At 46.5% G+C, this 17764-nt stretch overlaps 1 pseudogene across 1 annotated transcript in view; it reads right to left on the reverse strand.

The window, feature by feature from the left end:
* LOC149357919 (uncharacterized) overlaps nucleotides 1-13880 on the reverse strand; it is a 46034-nt pseudogene extending 32154 nt beyond the window's left edge. Inside the window, exons 1-4 of the transcript XR_016291902.1 lie at nucleotides 13585-13880; nucleotides 8609-8763; nucleotides 7543-7874; nucleotides 3334-3453 (exon numbers count right to left, since the gene is read on the reverse strand). The product of XR_016291902.1 is annotated as an uncharacterized LOC149357919 (transcript). The remainder of the gene's footprint in view (nucleotides 1-3333; nucleotides 3454-7542; nucleotides 7875-8608; nucleotides 8764-13584) is intronic.
* Between the last annotated feature and the right edge of the window lie 3884 nt (nucleotides 13881-17764).

The following is a 17764-nucleotide window of genomic DNA, read 5'->3' on the forward strand; positions in this document are numbered from 1 at the left end:
AAGCTGTTTACCTGACACACGAGAACATTTTGATGTTACTATTTCTATCAAATCTGACACTTCGTACGGAATTCTCCACATCGTTTAAAACCTTACGTGCTGGCCTTTCAATTTTGAAAACTAACAAATTCCCATCCTCGAGGCCTGAATATACTGCTTAGGTAAAAAAAATAACTGATTTCAGTCAAAACAAAAAAGGGCTAATGCTGTTTTTTTTTGACAGGCACAGCATTGTGCTGCTCCCCTCCGTACACCACCAGTGCCACTTTTAGTACACGAATATTGGCTCACCAGGGTGCTGCCACAATGCCTACATTTATCAACACTCCCTGCAGGCAAAGTTCATTAAAGGGCCAACATTTCAGGCTCCAGCTGTTGTCATCAGTGCTGTGCCTCCACTAATACCCTGAGATGAAGTGCTTCCCCTCAGAGCAGACTTAATGTAACCCGTCAGCCATAGCATCTAATTGAATGCCGACATGAAATGGTTAAATTACCACTTTTCGAAAGCTAGAAGGGCGGTGGAGAATGCGTCTTACACAATGAAGGCAACATTTAGGTTCTGCATGAAGAGGATGGTGTGCAGCCTAAATACAGCTCCAATGGTGATTCGCACCTGCTGTACGCTGAATAACATCTGCGAAACATTTGGAGACATCATGCAAGACTGGACCTCTGATGCAAAGGTTTCCGAGGCCCTGTATAAGGTGCAATAGAGAGTTACAGACGCTCAAACCGAAACTGGTGCAGCAGTATGAGTTGCAATTCTAGAATCCTACAAGACGCGAGCATAAAACTGAGGTAAACAGTGCTATCCATTTACAATAACCACGTTTTCTGGCTGGCAAGTTGATGCATGCATTCACTTTCAGAAACTGTGTGAAAAGATGACAGCAGAACACACAGAAGATGCACACAAAATATGAAAGGTTACACAGGAAGCCTCTCTATAGGCTTAACTGCCAACACTTAACAAAACAAGGTATGTGTCACATTCAAAGGAACCAAAGCAAAAAGATGAAGGACTAGACAAAGAAAAACATTGGCTAGCTTTATCTTGTCCTTCATCTTTGCACACTGAGCCCGTTGTTTAAACATGAATTACCAACATCCCCACAATGCTATGCTGCTGCAGAATATATCCCCGGAAAAATATCACAAAGCGGTGCCAAATATTGCTAATGTACTGGAACAGCTGCAAGAAGCACAAAACAGCAAGAAAAATAAAATCGACTAAAATCGGAAGGAGTAACCTGAGATAACGTGACATGCATGTGGTTAACATAGCCTTGATTGAAAATCACTCTGGTACTGGGAAAAAGTGCAAAAAATGCAACAAATCAAGAAAGAAAAACAAAACGATAGATAAAATTGGAAGGAGTCATATTAAATAATGCCGCATAACACATAGTTACCACAGCCTTGAGTATCACAAATCACTGCGCTGGTGCCAAAACAAATGCAAAAATTGAGCAAGAAAAAAAAAACAGACAAAATCTGGAGTCACATCAGATGATGTCATATTACAGAGGTCGGCACACTCACTCATGAGTGCACTCATATCATGTCACACTCATGTCTGTGAGTGTGAGTGAATGGTTGTGTTAGTGCAAGTGAGTGGATGCAAGTGTGGGTGGTCATGAGTGTCAATGAGTGGATGTGAGTGAGTAGAGATGAGTGAGTGTGGGTGGTCATGAGTGTGAGGGTGGATGCGAGTGTGAATAGAGATGAGTGCGAGTGAGTGGATGAAATTGGAAATGAGTGTTAGTGAGTGGATGTGAGTGTGACAGAGATGAGTGGTGATAGGACATGAGTGATGAGAGAGAGAGAGAAAAACTTTATTGAGGCAAGTGTGTTAGACCCCCTTGGGTCCCTGGACCACCGCACGGTCCCACTCTATGTCAGAACGTTCATGTGGTGTTTGTTCATATGGAATCTTCACGTGCGTTTCCGAAGTGCGCGCACCTCTTATCGCCTTATCTGGCGATCCTTCATAGCTTCGAGCTATCGCTATGTACACGTGCTCTTTCCTATCTTCCGGCCACTCGGCTGCTTATAAATACGTCCTACACTTTTGAATAAACGTTCATTTTTCTGGTTCTACTGGCTGTGCGGCTGCTTCCTTGGTTCGGCGTTCTGCGGGCACGCTATGGATATGCAACAGTTCATGATGTCGGCACCCCGAAGCACCGCAGCAAGCTGCGATGGCGGGTCCAGAGACGAGAGCACGACCTCCCAGTCCTCCCAACTTGATAACGTGGGCTGTCCCTGCGGGGGAGGATTACCAGGGCAGCCGAAAAGGATGTGGGAGTGTGTGGCATGAGGGTCGCTGTACAGGGTGCATGCAGGGGAGGTGCCACAGTAGAGAGATAGCAGCTGAGGGGATGAGAGAGAGCGGGTCTGGAGGCATCTCCAGAGGATCTGTTGGGAATGGGTAAGGGAGGGATGTGGAGGAGGGTAAGTCCAACGGTCCAAGCGGGGCATTTGCATAAGCTCTGCAAAGGTGTGTGCCCGTTCTCTCGAGATGCCTGGACCGAGGCCGTCCTGAGCCCGGCAAATCAAACCTCAGGCCAATTTATCGGCAGCCTCGTTTCCTGGATTCCCTGAGTGAGCCGGCACACACTGGAGCTCTACCCTGTGTGGTAAATGTTTGGAGGGGGTGTTCAACAACTCCCAAGCAGGGGCGTGAATCCTGCCTCTCGTGAAGTTGAACAGAGCCATTTTGGAGTTGCTAAAGATGTAGTTTGCATTGGAATGTACAAAGGCTAGGGCGATGGCGGTTTCCTCTGCCTCCTCAGGCGTACAGCCCGAGGGAAGGCGGTGTGAGAGGAGCTGTGCTAGGGCTGGATTGTAACCAACTGCTACAGCTTCATGCGCTGTGCATGCGGCGTCTACCCAAATGGCGTCCTGGGCTTGTCCGTAATACTTGTGTAGGGCCTTAGCGCGAGCCATGCGGCGAGGAATGTGGTACTGGGAATGAACGTTCCGGGGAAGGGGTTTCACAATGAGAGGGATGTGAATGTGTTGAGGAATGGCTATAAGAGATGTCTGATTAGCGGGAATGTTGATGCGAAGAGAAGCAAGGATATGCCTGCCAGTTGCGCTCGCGGCAAGTCTTAGGTACTGTGTCTGAAGGTGCGCGTCTACTGGTTCCTGAAAGGTGTTAAGCATGCCTAGTTCAAGGAGCTTGGCTGTGCTAGTGCTGCGGGATAGGTTTAAGGCTGCCTTGGTTGCTAGATGAATCATGGCGTTCACTCGCTCTGTTTCCATGCGGTTCAGCTTAAGATATGGGGTGGCGTATAAAATTTGGCTAAGTGTAAAAGCATGCACTACCTTCATGTTGTCCGCTTCGTCTAAACCTTTGTGCAGGGAGGATACGCGGCATAGAAGTTGCAACACGGATTGCGTGGATGCCTTGAGTGTTTTAAGGGTATGGTCGTTGCGTCTGGAATCCTGCAAGTAAAGGCCAAAGATGAAGGATGAGTGATGAGTCGACATGAGTTGGGGTGAGTGGTTGTGAGTGGACATGAGTGGCAGCAAACTTCATGTGATACTGAAGCTTGTCACATGTGTTTAGCTATTTTCATGTTGTTGACAGTTGAGGGGCGTATATATTCACTGCTGAGGACACTCAAGGCAGCATGAGGCATCATGCCGGCATCTATTTAGAACCTAAGGATTACACTGGAGAGGAAATGGCAATCTTTTATTCCAGTTCACCTTACTAGTTCACCGCTAGGCACGGGCGCAGGCCCTTCACGGGTGCATTGAGCCATTACAAGTTGTGTCAGATCCGTTGATCGCATTTCGCACTGCCATTGCTAGAAAGGCAGACGTCTCTTGACACGCCTCCTACGCGGCTCGAGCTCATATACACAGTGTTCCAATGCTTGCTGCCGAAATTATTGTCAGCTTCTTGGCAGTAACTAGCACAAGGTGGGATCTCGAGCACTGCAGTGCACGCTTAGGTTTTTCTGTGCCAAGCCATGTGCATTGTAGAGCTCTGCTCTGGCCGCAAATTTTTTTACTAGGGCCGGAACCATGCAAAGAACCTGATCTACTTGGCCTGGCTACTCAACCACCCAAGCTAGGCTCAAGCCTGGAAATGATGAGAAAACCAAGTGTGCTTTTCGGTAACACCAGAGGTTCTCGTTTCTGTCATGTACTAAGGAGCACTGTGTCACAAATTAAGCATGTGGTTTTTATTTTTTGTATGCATAGCATCAGGCATGGCAACGCCTTCACACCAAGGAGACAGCCAAAGTGGTAGTATTTAATGTTTTAATCTGCTCCAGAAATCATTGTTTCGTGGCGATGATGAAGAAATGGTGCGGCTATTTTCGGCAGTGGAATGAGGTGGCAGCAAAAATGGGCGCACACTTTTTGATTGGTTGGCCGTACAGTTCAAATGAATTTCTTATATACTCGGGAAAGGGACCTAAAATACATTTCTGAGTATTGTCACATTTTCATTCTAGAAAAAAAACTGCAAAAGAAAAGGCGTACGAGCGAATCAAAGCCAATAAGAATCAAGGTAGGGGCAACACAGTTTTCATTTTACCTAAAAGTATTGAGCAAGAGATTGCTGCTGTTCAAACTGCCGGTACTGATAAAGCAGCGAAGAAAAGTTGTCGGACGGACATCATAGCCAAAAATATGACAAGAGAACAGGAGACTGAGAGCGGGGAGGAAGAGTTTTTCATAAACATGTCTGAATGGTGCCGACATGTTGGACACTGGACTGTGCTTGAACAGGAAAGTTGATGACTAAGCTCCCCAATGCTCTCACTAGAGTTGAAAACAAAACGGTTTTTCTGTAGGGTCATGAAAAGGCTCCCGTCAGTGCCATGAACATGGAACTACACCGCTGGCAACTTCGGCTGCTGCGGGCTGTCCTGGGAAGTCAAGAACTGCATACAAGCTTCCACTGCATGTGTGCCAGGCGTGGTTCCAATTTGTGGTGCCCAATCTTTGGCACTGGGCAAGTGAAATGGGCTTGTGAAATACGATTTTGTTTTATCTTTGTGTTTGCAAAACTGTAAGGGGGCAAACTTCTATCTGGACACTCCAATTTCAGTAGTTCTACTCACACTGATATCTGGACACCTTGAGGAATCCTTTGAACCGGACACTACGATTTCCTCTAAGAACTTCAGGATAGGTCTTTTTTCCAGTAAAGTTCCACTGTTTCAGGGCATACACTATAAACCGACTCACAAGCTAGCTGCATACACATTCTTCCATGAGCGTTTCCTCCACAATGAAGTGAACTATGGGAGAATAATTAGGTTAGAGTCACCTTATACCTTATCCAGTCTCTAAATTAGGTGCATTGTTAGCGCCCTCCATGCCCATGCAGATGCGAATGTGGTCTCTGCACGGACCGGCCTCAAGCAAGAGCACTGCACTGGTTTCTGAGGCCTCCTTCAGATGGGGTTTGTGTGCCGCGCAGACAACGCACTGCACGCACGCATATCCACAGATCGCTCATGCATACCTGCTCTGGCTAGACAAAGCCAGCCCTGCTCTTAATTATGCCCCAAAGAAAGCCCAAGAGTCTGTCCTACAGGGACTAATAATGGCCACTCCCCTTTTGATCGTTTTTCTGCAGGGCAAAACTATACTTGAGGCCCATTCCAGTCGTTACCCATTTCGTGAGGAACTCACTTGATCTTTTCGAAGATACTCTCTATTTCCAATGCCGCTAAAGGTATTCAGTCACCACTTGCCTCCAATGTATTCATGCAGATGAGAGGACACGTCATTGTCAAGGCAAACCCAACATAGGTACTGGACACCATCGACGACCATTGTCAGATGCCGTCATAGGCATGTACACAGGGGGAGGGGTTGTGACCACCCTCTCTAATCATCAAAGGGGCGCCAGGTCTGGCTATACCTTTACTTTGTCGGATCTGGCACGTCATTTTTTATCGTGCAGTGTTGCGGTCATTCAGATTTTCTGGCGATACAGGCAGCCGAAGACCCATGATGTTGTATTCCAAAAAATGTTTACTAGCTGGGTCACTTTGAGGCAACCTTTTCAGGTTCTTTTTTGCAGTTAACAAGACAGATGTGTCATAATTTCTGTGGTTTAGAGAAAATGTAAATTCATTCGGAAGCGCGTTGGTGCATTCATGCCTCAGCAGCATGGGACTGCCTTCCTCTGCCGATCTTGCACATGAAAGTATAAACTACTGCTTAATAATATTTCGTACACATCGAAATTCCATCACACTGAAATAAATATTTTAAAATCATTCCTCATCTTTGCACTCCGTTTTGACCGCAGGCGCCTAGGGGAGAGGAGGTTGGGGATAAGAGGATGCTGCACTGAAACTTGGCTCCCCTTCATGAAGAACCCTGCACACGCCTATGGAAATCATTCAAAAACGTTTCTAAGCATTTCAGCTGACGCTAAACAGACACTCATCGTCTCCACAGCAAGCCCGGAAGCACATGTGCGTAACATTGGTTCAGGAGATGGAAGTAATGCGTGATGAGTGACCACTTCCTTCGGTCATTGAAACTGTGAAAAGTGGCCAAAGAGCCGGGCAGAGCCCCGGGCGACTCGCCACCACATCTGTGCGACCAAGACTCTGCCAGAGGAGCCACAAGCACAGTCAAGGCAGTAAACCTTTCATCCTCCTCTTGTCAACAAACAAGAAAACAGTGAGTAAGCGTGAATGTGAGTGAATGAACATGGGTGTGAGTGAATGGTTGTGCGTGTGAGTGAGTGGTTGCCACTGCGAGTGGTAGTGAGTGCAAGTGAGTGGAAATGCGAGTGAGTGGTTGTGAATCTGAGCGGTTATGTGTGACTGGTTGCGAGCACGAGTGTGGGTGATTGGTTATGAGTGTGAGTGGATATGAGTGTGAGTGAGTGGTTGTCACTGTGAGTGGTCATGAATGTGAGTGCGAGTGGACATCAGTGCAAGTGTGAGTGGTTGTGAGTGTGAGTGACATGAGTACGAGTGTGAGTGGGTGGATGTGAGTACAAGTGACCAAGAGTGTGGTTGAGCCACCTCTCATCATGCCGAGGTATGTATATTGCATGTGGTTAACACTGCCTTGAATATCGCAAATTGCTGCACAGCATCGCGCAGGCACTGAAACAAGTACAACAAATGTACAACAGCAAGAATGAAAAACAAAATCAATAAAACTGGAGCCACCATAAATAATGTCGTACAGCACAGCCTTGAAGAAAACAAATAAAAAGTGTATGGCGTGACTTGCCGAGATGAAAGCAGGGGTAAGATATCGAGAAAACCGACGAGTCTGAAAACTAACACACACAGAACACTGGTAGGTAAAGTAAAAACTGGCAAAACACAAACATACACCGCTGAAAAAATTGGAAAAGCCATGAAAATTTCCCGAGATAATGGCAACTACATTAAAACGAACCGTAATGAGCTGTGTGGTACAGTTGCCAATAAAATAGGTTGTCATTATGAATCAATATGCATGGAAAGCATGTGGCTGAACCAGTGGCCTTAAAAAAATTCTTAGTGATTCAAAAAACTTTGTAATTGCATTCACCATTTTTTCTTGCAGGGTGAAGAGCTGCTGCCTCACTTCAACCTCTCTGGCATGACACACTTCGAAGCTCTCATGGAACATCCTCTGCTCCGTGAGCAAAGCCTGTCTGAAGTCTGACGACGCAGTTGCCCGCATCCTTTTAGGGGTTTTGCTGCTGGCAGATGCCTCCCTGCCCCTCAGCTCCTCCGTCCTCAATAGCCGCGGACTCGGCTGCAGCACTTTCATCGACTAGACTGTCGTCCACTTTGAATGAATTCTTCAGAAGGTGCAAGTACGGGGCTCCCATCATCAGCACTGCTGGTGTCAGTGCCCATTGCAATGTCAAGAGTGATCTGCACCACATAGAATAGAGAAACAACAATTTATGATGTTTGCCTGCTAATGTCTTTGGTTCACAGATAGGTGAGAAGTGTGCCATCATTTTTGTGCGTGTCAAACAAGGATACCTCCAGTTACTAGCTGTGTACTGAAGCAGTGATATTAGACGTATTTTGTTTCTGGCACACTTACATTCTTTTCCGATCTAGAGGAGAGAAGTGAACCTTTAATCAGGCTTTTCCAATACATTGGCAATGCTTCTTCCAAGGACATGATTTCTTTACTTACTGCCTGAGCAAATGCGTTAAGGGGCCATCTATGGCAGATTCTGATGACATCATGACCACACTTGAAACGTAAGGTGGCCGATGCTTTGAATTAGGCGATTCTTTGCAGCGCTAAAAAACAGGATGACAGCACTAACAAATATATGACGCTGAGATGATGGAACTAGAGATAAACCTCACTATGGTTCAAATGCAACCTAGCACATGCTGTGAGCTACGCAACGTGCAGCAGTGCTGAAAGAGACTAGAATGTCAAGCTGTTTCCATTTTGTATGTGGCATCGCCTTGACCTTTTTATTTAGCATTGCAGCATTCCACATATTTCATGACCACAATATCATAGCTACTCCAATACAGGCCACTTTTCAAAGTTCACGGTGATCTAAATGAAAACATGAGAAAACGATAGAGCACCACGTTTTTGGCAAGTGACTTGCCAATCTTAAATTTGATCTACATACCTGCTCTACAGTGGCTCCCCCAGCCAGTGAAACGGGCTTCTTGAACGAGGGAGGGGCGATTCATTGGTAAGGACCCCAAGAATGAATGGATCCAAGCGTAATGGGGCCATTGGATGGCGTCCGAGCCTGTTGTCGTTCAGTTTTTGTTGAAGTCCCTGAAAAGGATCGAAAGTTGCACAAGTTTACATACCTGCTGAATGGCAGACCATTCTGCATTTAAAAGCGAAAAGAAAAGCCCGTACAGGTGCCCCAAAAGTAAAACGTAGCACGCGAGCGGTGGCCGAATAGGGAGAAACTGCATGCCAGTGTGCTCTACCAGAAGATGCCGAGAAAAGAGCAAGAGTGCGTCGGCACATCTGGCTCACCCATCTCGATGATCTGATGCTTGCCTCATCGTCTGGTCGAGCGAAGCTGTGCCGCTACCATCACTGCTCACCAGGGGTGCTTTCAGTGCTTCGTCGGGAATGTCACCATTTTCAATCAGCGTGAACGCCGTGGTTCGTGCTTCACTTGGCGACGAGTTTGTTGCACTATGGAGCATAAACGTTTCTGCATCGGTTTCACAAGGGCGGTCAAAATTTCGCTTGCCTAAAAGGAACGCATGAAAAAAGAAAAGCATGGCTCCGTTGTCGTTATGACACTCAAGAGATCACCAACGGCACACGAAACAAGGTAACTGCAGACCACTTACTTCAGCACAAATTACCTTTCTTAAACTGGAGAAAACAAAGTTAAACAAATTTTCATAGCAAAAAACGTTGTCTCTGCTAGAGTCATCCTAGATAGGTTATATTCTGAGCGTCTATTTATATCACAAGACAACGCAGCTAATACATGCATGCTTTTTTTTTTTCATGCATTCCCTTTAGCCAAGCAAAATTTTGACCTCACTTGCCAAACCAATGCACTAGCTTTTAAACTCCATAGCGCAGCAAACTCGCCGCCAAGTGAAGCGTAAATCACACCGCTCACAAGACTGAGAATGGTGGCATTCCTGACGAAGCAGAAAGCGCATGCCGCCGAAGGCCAGCTTTCCTGCACGATGTGGGCAAACAATAAACCCTTGCTGGAAGCATTGGAAGCGCCCCTGGCGAGCAGTGACGGTAGCGGCGTGGCTGCGCTTGACCCGACGATACGGCGAGCATCAGATCATCGATATGGATCAGCCGGATGCGCCGACGCCCTTTCGCTCTCTGCTGCGCATCTGCCTTGGAGGAAGAAAAATTTAGAGGAGAGGCCGTCACGTGACATTTTGTGAAGCCGGAAACAAGCTCGGCGGCAGCTTGTCCGGATGTTTACAAACATGTTTACATTTCGCTGCCGCGCCGATTGCGCGCGCGTTTCAAAGCCAACGAAGGAGCGTGCTATCGCATGGGAACAGGCCCCGGCGCGGGTGGCGCTTGGCTGCTTGGCGATTTAGAGTGACCTATACCGACGTTCGTCAGCGGAAAAGGTAATAAAGCGGAAATACCCGTGTGAGACAGGCGGCTACTTTCAATTACTGCTTCATACTGCGTCTTCTCCGCGCCATCTCCAACTGCTCGGCCGTGGTCACAATTAATAGCAGCCGGGAAAAATGCTTATCTCAACTCTTGCAAGCGCGGGAAGTGAGCTTCGCTTTCAATTACTGCGGTGGCCCATCCTGACATGCAGAACCCGTTGTCACTTGTGGCTACGTTGTTTTCTGACGGCGGAGATTATGAGCCTCTCTGGCAGTGGCGTAGCCAGAAATTTTGTTCGGACGGGGGGGGGGGGGGGGGCTCATGTTGCACCGCGGCCTCCTCATAGAATTTGTGGAGGGATCAAACGCAAGAATAATAACTGCATTGCCATTGAGAATGCCATTGTGCATTATATAAAGCTACTCAGTGTCTAGACAAGAGAAATGTGTACTTTTAAAAATAAAAGAATATATATTTGTATGTCTTAAAAATCGTGTTAACTGATACCAATGCTTCCATGTTTTTGCGTATTTACTAAGTAAACAAAATATCACACAGTCTACAACTACATCAGTCCAAAACTAGCATAGCAGTGCATGCCACTGATATGAAAAACGTAAAGGCCATGAAATGAGCAAGTAGAGGACAAATATTTTAATGAATTTTTGTCGTTCAAGAACCATTACATTTTTGTACATATGCAACGGCCAGGGAAAAATCTCAATGACGCAGTCCTTCGTTCTAGTGTACTGCATAGCAGCAGCTGTCACCGGTCAAGTATTGCAAGTAATTGCACCAAAATTTTAGTCACAACAGCGAGCACATGAACAAACGAGGAATTCCGCAAAATACGCAATACAATTAAGTGCGAAGATAAAATGGAGTATTAGAAATGCGAAGATACAACTTGGCAACTTGAAATTTTGAATAAAACCACCTTGGCACAAATAATTTCACAAGGACAAAACAGACGAGGAAATTGTGAAGTTATTTGCGCCAAGGTGGTTTTATTCCAAATTTCGAGATGCTAAACCAACGAGCCCGGCAACATGCCTTACTGAACAACTTGACAAAGGACAAAAAAGTGTCGCTGGAAACAAAGTCACTGTATGTATACACAAAACCTAGCAACAAGATATTTAAATACTCGTATGCCTCCACTACATCTACGTGTCTAAGCAAAAGTCAGTCCAAATGATGCGTCAAACAAGGCAAATAAGCTTTTGTGGAACGTTCTAAAATTAAAAGATTTCATATACCGATTTAAATTACTTTTTTTTTATGCTGTGCATCTTGGATCTCACAGTGTATTTCATGAAGCTTCCGAACAAACTATCAAACCTTAATGCAGTGCAAAGTACTGCCTTTAAACTTAAGCTTCCTGAAATGTTTAAGTATATGGCTACCCTCTAAGCCTTTCATGTCCAGCTTGCTCCACAAGGCTTATATCTGAATGGCACTCTGCAACACTTTCTCTTTGAGAGCATAATGATTTTTGAGTGGACAACTGTCAAATGTGCTCATGAGGTTGTAAAAAAAAAATCCTTCTTAGCTAGAATGAGTTTAGAGGTTCATGCATGAGATCCCTGAGCAAGGTATTGAAATTGGGTCGTTTACATGCTATGCTCGCATAAAAGTGTCCCACACACTGGCCACACTTTAATCACGCTCTCTGGTGGATAGCACAAACCTATCAGCTTTATGCTGAATGAGTGTGCACTTGTCTGCTTTCGGCTGAATCGTGAACAATGCTGCCATGCATGGTCACACCCCACCTTGGTGTTCAATCTGCCTTTTAATGCAGCTCTTGTTGCTGAGTGTTGCAATCTGCTTCCACTGCATATGTTTGGGAAGCTGGCTGTGTCAACAGTGCCTTCTGCTGCAGCAGTGAGGGTAAGAAAAATTCTGCAGTACTTTGTTTTTGGTCTTAAATACCATACTTAATTTCATAGCATGTTTTCGTGCAGCTGGTGATGCAAGGAATGCTTTCTTATACAGAAGTGAGGATGGGCAAATATACTAAAAAGTTTGAGTTCTTGACCCTAAATGGAAAATGTAATATCATAACGTGTTGTAATGGTAGACATGCCAGCAATGACTTTTGATTCACAACTCCAAGAGCCACTCACACAGGTGACAGAAACAGAGAGGGCCAAAGTGCATATAGTAGACGGCAGGGGAGGATTTATCTGAAATTTTACACAGGATAACCATACTGAACACCTTTTATCTCAATGAAAAAAGTCCAAGAAATGCATGTTTAAAATGTGACTACCCCCCTCCATCAATCCACCCTTTGTAGCATGGCAACATAGCATATTTCACATATCTACAGATCTAGTATTGTGCATAATATATATTACCATAGCTTTTCAGACTTCTAGAAGTTTAGGAGTACCCAATGGCAGCAGTATAAGTTTCACGGTGTTGTGCATCATTTCAATACTGTGTTTCATGTTTAATGTGCAGAGCTACAGCTGTACGCACCGCTTTTTGCTACTTGATGAAATACTAGCTTGTAATGTCACAGCATAGTGGCACACTTTACTTGTGATCGACAATACATAAAATGAAAGTCGATCTATAGTACGGAATGAATGTATTAAATTATTTTTCTTCAACATAACCACAGGCATCAATGAAATTCAGCACACATGTGGATCCTCATTTCACTAAGTACTTTTTACCCCAAATAACACTATCACAGGACATGGGCTCAATAAACACGTGAGAAGAGGCCTCCTAATTCAGTTAGAGCTTCGCCTTTTTCGCACTTCTTGACCATGACATCAGATAGAAAAGCAATTGCAAACCTGCAACGCAGTAGACGAAATGCCCGTGCGATCGTGGTCGCCGAGCACGTTGAAATCCATGCACGCAACAACGAGAGTTTTGCAGCGAATTCAACGTGAGATATGAGTGAATGGCGCCAATGTCAGCTTGTGAGCACGATCAAAAACAAACTCGAGCAGTTGAGAAAAGTACGCCTACGCCGCACCGCAAATGCTACGCCGTTGCCGTCTGTTACCGCGCGGTTTGCAAGCAGCAACTACGACGCCGTTGCTAAGCTGCCCGAACAAGATGGCCTCACGATCGTGAAAAACCACGTGATTTCCTACACATTTTTCTCCCAGGGTGTTGTGTGGAAAGGGCCTCTCTTTTTTTTCCTCCCTGCGTGCTTTGGGCTTGCTTTCCGTTATTTCCACCGGGTCGCAATAACGATTTGGCTTGGATTTCCGTTATTGCGACTGGGTCGCAATAACGCCGGCCGTATGAGTACCAACCATGCAGCACACACACGCACACAGCCACAACATAGCCACAAGGCAATTCAGAAAACCGGAACCAAAACTAAACAACGATACCACTCCATAAAGTGCAATGACATCTCTTGAACGTGAATTCAAAGCAACTAAACAGAATAGGTGCAGGTGAAAAAAACCAAGGTCTACGCACTTGAAGGGTGTCGAAAAATGCTGCGCCGTTAAAATGCGCAGGTCCGCTAATAAGAAGTGCTTCGTAGCAAACACTTACTGGTACATCTGGGACAGGTTTCTGATTTTGTGGCTCACCTCCGCTGCTGTACAAAGAAACCCGAGGGTCCGCAATGCCTCCGCGTACACTGCGACGTTCCTTTTCTGGCGCCGCAAATCATCTAGACGGCCTTGCCAGCAGTCGATGAGAGCGGCTGTCCCACGCTCGCTCCACAGTTTGCGCGCCGACGCTCATACTATAGTGCCTAGAATATACTGCCTAGAATATAGTGCCTAGAATATATATATATAGTATATTCTAGGCACTATACTCATACCGACGCGCAGCAGGACGCCATTTTTGTTTACACTGACGACAATACGGCAGTGTTGCCACCTCTGTTTCCGAGCATTACGCCAAAATGGATTCAGAAGTCCACTAAATATTTTCGAAAAACACCAAAATATCCGCTAATATGCACTGTGATGCTAGGTGTAAAAATACTTACAGTGCGTCTTTCTTTAGCTTAGAAATGCAAACAAATGTAGCGATCCAGTGTCAGAACGAGTGGAAAAGCAAAAACGAAACCAGAATGCGCAGCGGCGTTTGAAGCGGCGTCTGCTTGTGTGCGTATCATAACCAGTCATGAGCATGAGGTCAAGTAAAAGGTGGCGTATTTTATCCCGCAACTGTGCCTAGGAGTCAAGCTTACAGTCCCATTATTTTTTGAGCAACATCCGTTGGCAGTGTCCAGGGCAGATAGCCGCATCGTTTTGCGCCTCCTAGCTGCGTCCTCAGCGGTACGCAATGCCCTGTATAAAAAGTCCTTCACAAGGTGCCATTCTTTATGGATTTATTGTATATAAACATTAGGAGATAGCAACAAGCGTTACAGAGTACATCTATCACATTGCTTGAGCAATTACAAGAAAAAAAATGGCGGGGGCTTTGGTTAAGCTTGGTAGGTTGCGAAAGCAAAAGCGCAGCGCCTCCAACTGAAGGAACGCAGTGCGCCGCGTCTACAGGTCACGCGTGGCTACCGGCCGCCGCTGCGCGACGACTCAAAGCGTTTTCGGTAATTTTTTATATTTTGTTTTTGATGTTGTTCCGACTAAGAGAAAGGAAACATAATCTACAATTGATATCACGTCACAGCGGCAGTTGCGCCACAGGTGCGCAGCGCGGCAAACACACACCGTAACTGCAGCCGGGCTCTCTGAAGGAGCGAGTTGGTCGCCCATAATCTATAGCTGGTATGAAGTCCCAGCGGCAGTAGCGCCACAGGCGCGGCGCGGCGTAACTGCAGCCGAGCTATCTGAAGGAGCGAGTTGGACGCCCATATTCACTCCGCTAAAGGTCAAACGTAACTGCGGCCGGGTCACGCGAAACTTTGCAAGTGCGAGTAGTATTGCTTTCGCAATAAAAAAAAACATGAGAGGAGTGTAAATATGTTTGGACTAGTCACGCCTAGCCCAAAGCAACTCTATGCGAGCGTTGAAGCAAAGCTACGGAAAAACTTTGCGACGTCAAAACACAAATGCGTCAGCATCTTCATCGGAATCTTCGTCATCCACCTGCAGGTAAAGTGGCCGACACGTAGCACTTCCGGATGCTGATGGTTCACTCTGTCCACTGCAACTGGTATCAGTTTCAATAAGTCGGGTAAATTTTTCTGGAAGTTGGTAGTCAAAACATTCTTTATCGTACCTCTTCAGCCCCGCTCTGATCCCTATACTATGGCATTGACTGCAGCTGGAGCGAGCCTGTTTCGCAGTATTGTCTTGAGCAAGTTCGTTTGGCTGAACGATCTCTCAGCTTCCGCGTTCGAATAAAGTAGGACCAGAATTGAGATAGTAAAGCCTGCTAGTTCTCTGAATAAGTTCTCCCCTCTATAATTTTTTACTTCACACCAGAAGCTCGAGGTTTTTATGCGAGAGTCGTGATGCTCTACCATTGGCTTTCCGCCGCATCTATTTTGCCTGGCTGTACACCTACCGCTTCCATCAGTGGGACAAGAGAGAACTTCAGTGCACACAAGGCTTTTTCTACTGACAACTGTCCCACGTTTTTTAAAGTTTCAACGTTGTTAGGAAGCCTCTGCCGTATTTGCTCGATGAGAGAAACCAAGAACTTTAAGCATCTCTTTCTTAAAGGGACAGTGAGGAGAGCTCTATTAGTATTTTTTTTACCGCAAAATCCGATAGTTCGGCATTTCACGGCTCTGTTGCCACTTCGCCGGCAGCGAAAGATGCATGTATTTCTAAGAAATTTGGACTCGAAATCGAAAAAGTTTTTCCCGCCGCTCTGATTCAAACTTGGGATTCTCTTATGACGACACAGGACTAAGTGACGTGAAACATGACGTGCGCATGACGTAACGCAGACTCCGTGATTTCTGGCGGCAAGCATTCGGTAGCCTTTGGCAGCCGCTCTGTCTGGGAATGATTTCTTGATGATTTCTGCCAGATGGTCGGCAGTCATAATGCTGCAAAGTTCATCTATGAACAACGCCGCCCTACTCTCTGCTGTACTCGCTGCACCGCTTTCAGTTCGTTTCGGGAAGGCAGTCTGCTTTTGCGACGGGCCCAATACGCTGGCAGCATTCTGGTGCTTTTTTGTATCTTTGTGCGCCTTCAGGTCGTTGTATTTGGATCCGAGTTGGCAGCGGAAGAATTTACATTCGGCAACCTTCAATCCATTGGGTGCTGTCTTGCAGAGAAGCCAGCTGCTCAGATCCGGATCTTTAAGCCATTCGACTCGAAACTTCTGAACGTAGTTCACTTTTGGCGTTTTTGGCATGACAATCTCCCATGCACGTGCGCACCGTCTGGGATGGATTATTTTCTGGCGCAGCGCCGCAGACAATGCCGATATACCAAGCGGACTGCTTTATTCTGCACGGAAGCAAGGGGAAGGCGGAAGCACTGAGAGATAGCGTTCAAAGTGCACAGCGACTGTAAGATAGAAGGCTGGCGCCGAGGTAACCTGCGAGGTGTGGGTAGCAAAAGTGACTGAGGCGCCTGCGCCGGCGGCGTGTCGCCTTTCGCCGCACCTCGCAGGGTCGATTCATGCATATGGCATCAGTTGACGCCCTACAGCAGCCAGGTGCGGAGAGGCGCAGGCTACGAATCTCTCCGTTGGCTTCTTCAAGGCGTGTCACATAATAACGCCCCATGCCAACTGGCCAGCCAACGAGCAGGCTGCCGGCGCCGCTCCTAAACTCCCTTCCTCGCACATAACCCGCGGGCCGCTTTTTTTTTTACTAAAGCCCAATGACAGAATTTCTCATTTTGTTCAGATCCACTACAAATCCGCTTAAATAGCTGAAATCCGCAAAACAATGAGACCCAATAATTAAAGGGCAACTCCGGCGATTTTCCAGCCATTTTAAGTTAATGGCTGTTTTGTGTTCCTAAGAACCTCCTGTATTGTGTACGATACAAGGTTTTCAAAAGCAACCCTAAAATAATTTTTAAACAGCAAAAAAACGCAAAACTCGAAACCGAATGACGTCACTGGCTTGTTCGCCGCGCTGTGAAGTCCCCGAAGATACCTGAAGTACCCTGAGCACCGCTGTCGACGTGACTGAAAGTGCGGAGAATAGCTTTTCCGAGACCAGCGAGTCTTTAGAATACGACTCATGCGACGATTTCGGGCTGGACGAGTCGCCTTTCAGGTATGATCCACCGCCGCGCGAGCCAGCCGAGTCACACCACAGGCCGCGTCACCTGCAGCATGGAGACGGTCTCAACTCGGAGAAGTAAGTACTTGAGTCTTTTCTCGTGCATGCATTTGTAACACAATCGTCAGAACAAAAGTTAATGTGATGCTCCCGCTGACAACTGTTCGTGTGGCGAGCTCCGGCCGACCCAATCTGATGAAAGAATCTGCTGCCGGAACGTTGCCGTGGTGCACAACGTCCTTACAGGGGCATGCATCACCAACAGTCCTCTCTTTGCGAAGCTTTGTCTCGATGGCGAGCTTTTGGAAGTGAATTCGCGCCAGCTACACTTCTACAATTCAACATACTTTCAGCACGGTTACCATGGTCCACTTCCTTTTGACGGCCGGGCTTCGTTCAGCTGGCCGCTGCGATAGGCTGTTGTACTCGAATAACGTTGACACAGAATCTGCCTTCAAGCGTCGGCTGAACGAAGCCTTAGCGAGTCCAAAGCTCTCTCTGAGGTACACGCGCTGTCTTCATAGCAATCTGGCGCGAAATGTTCTAAGCACAAGCGGG

Source organism: Amblyomma mixtum, chromosome 3, assembly GCF_055824585.1.
Source record: "Amblyomma mixtum isolate Tamu chromosome 3, ASM5582458v1, whole genome shotgun sequence".
Classification (NCBI taxonomy): domain Eukaryota; kingdom Metazoa; phylum Arthropoda; class Arachnida; order Ixodida; family Ixodidae; genus Amblyomma; species Amblyomma mixtum.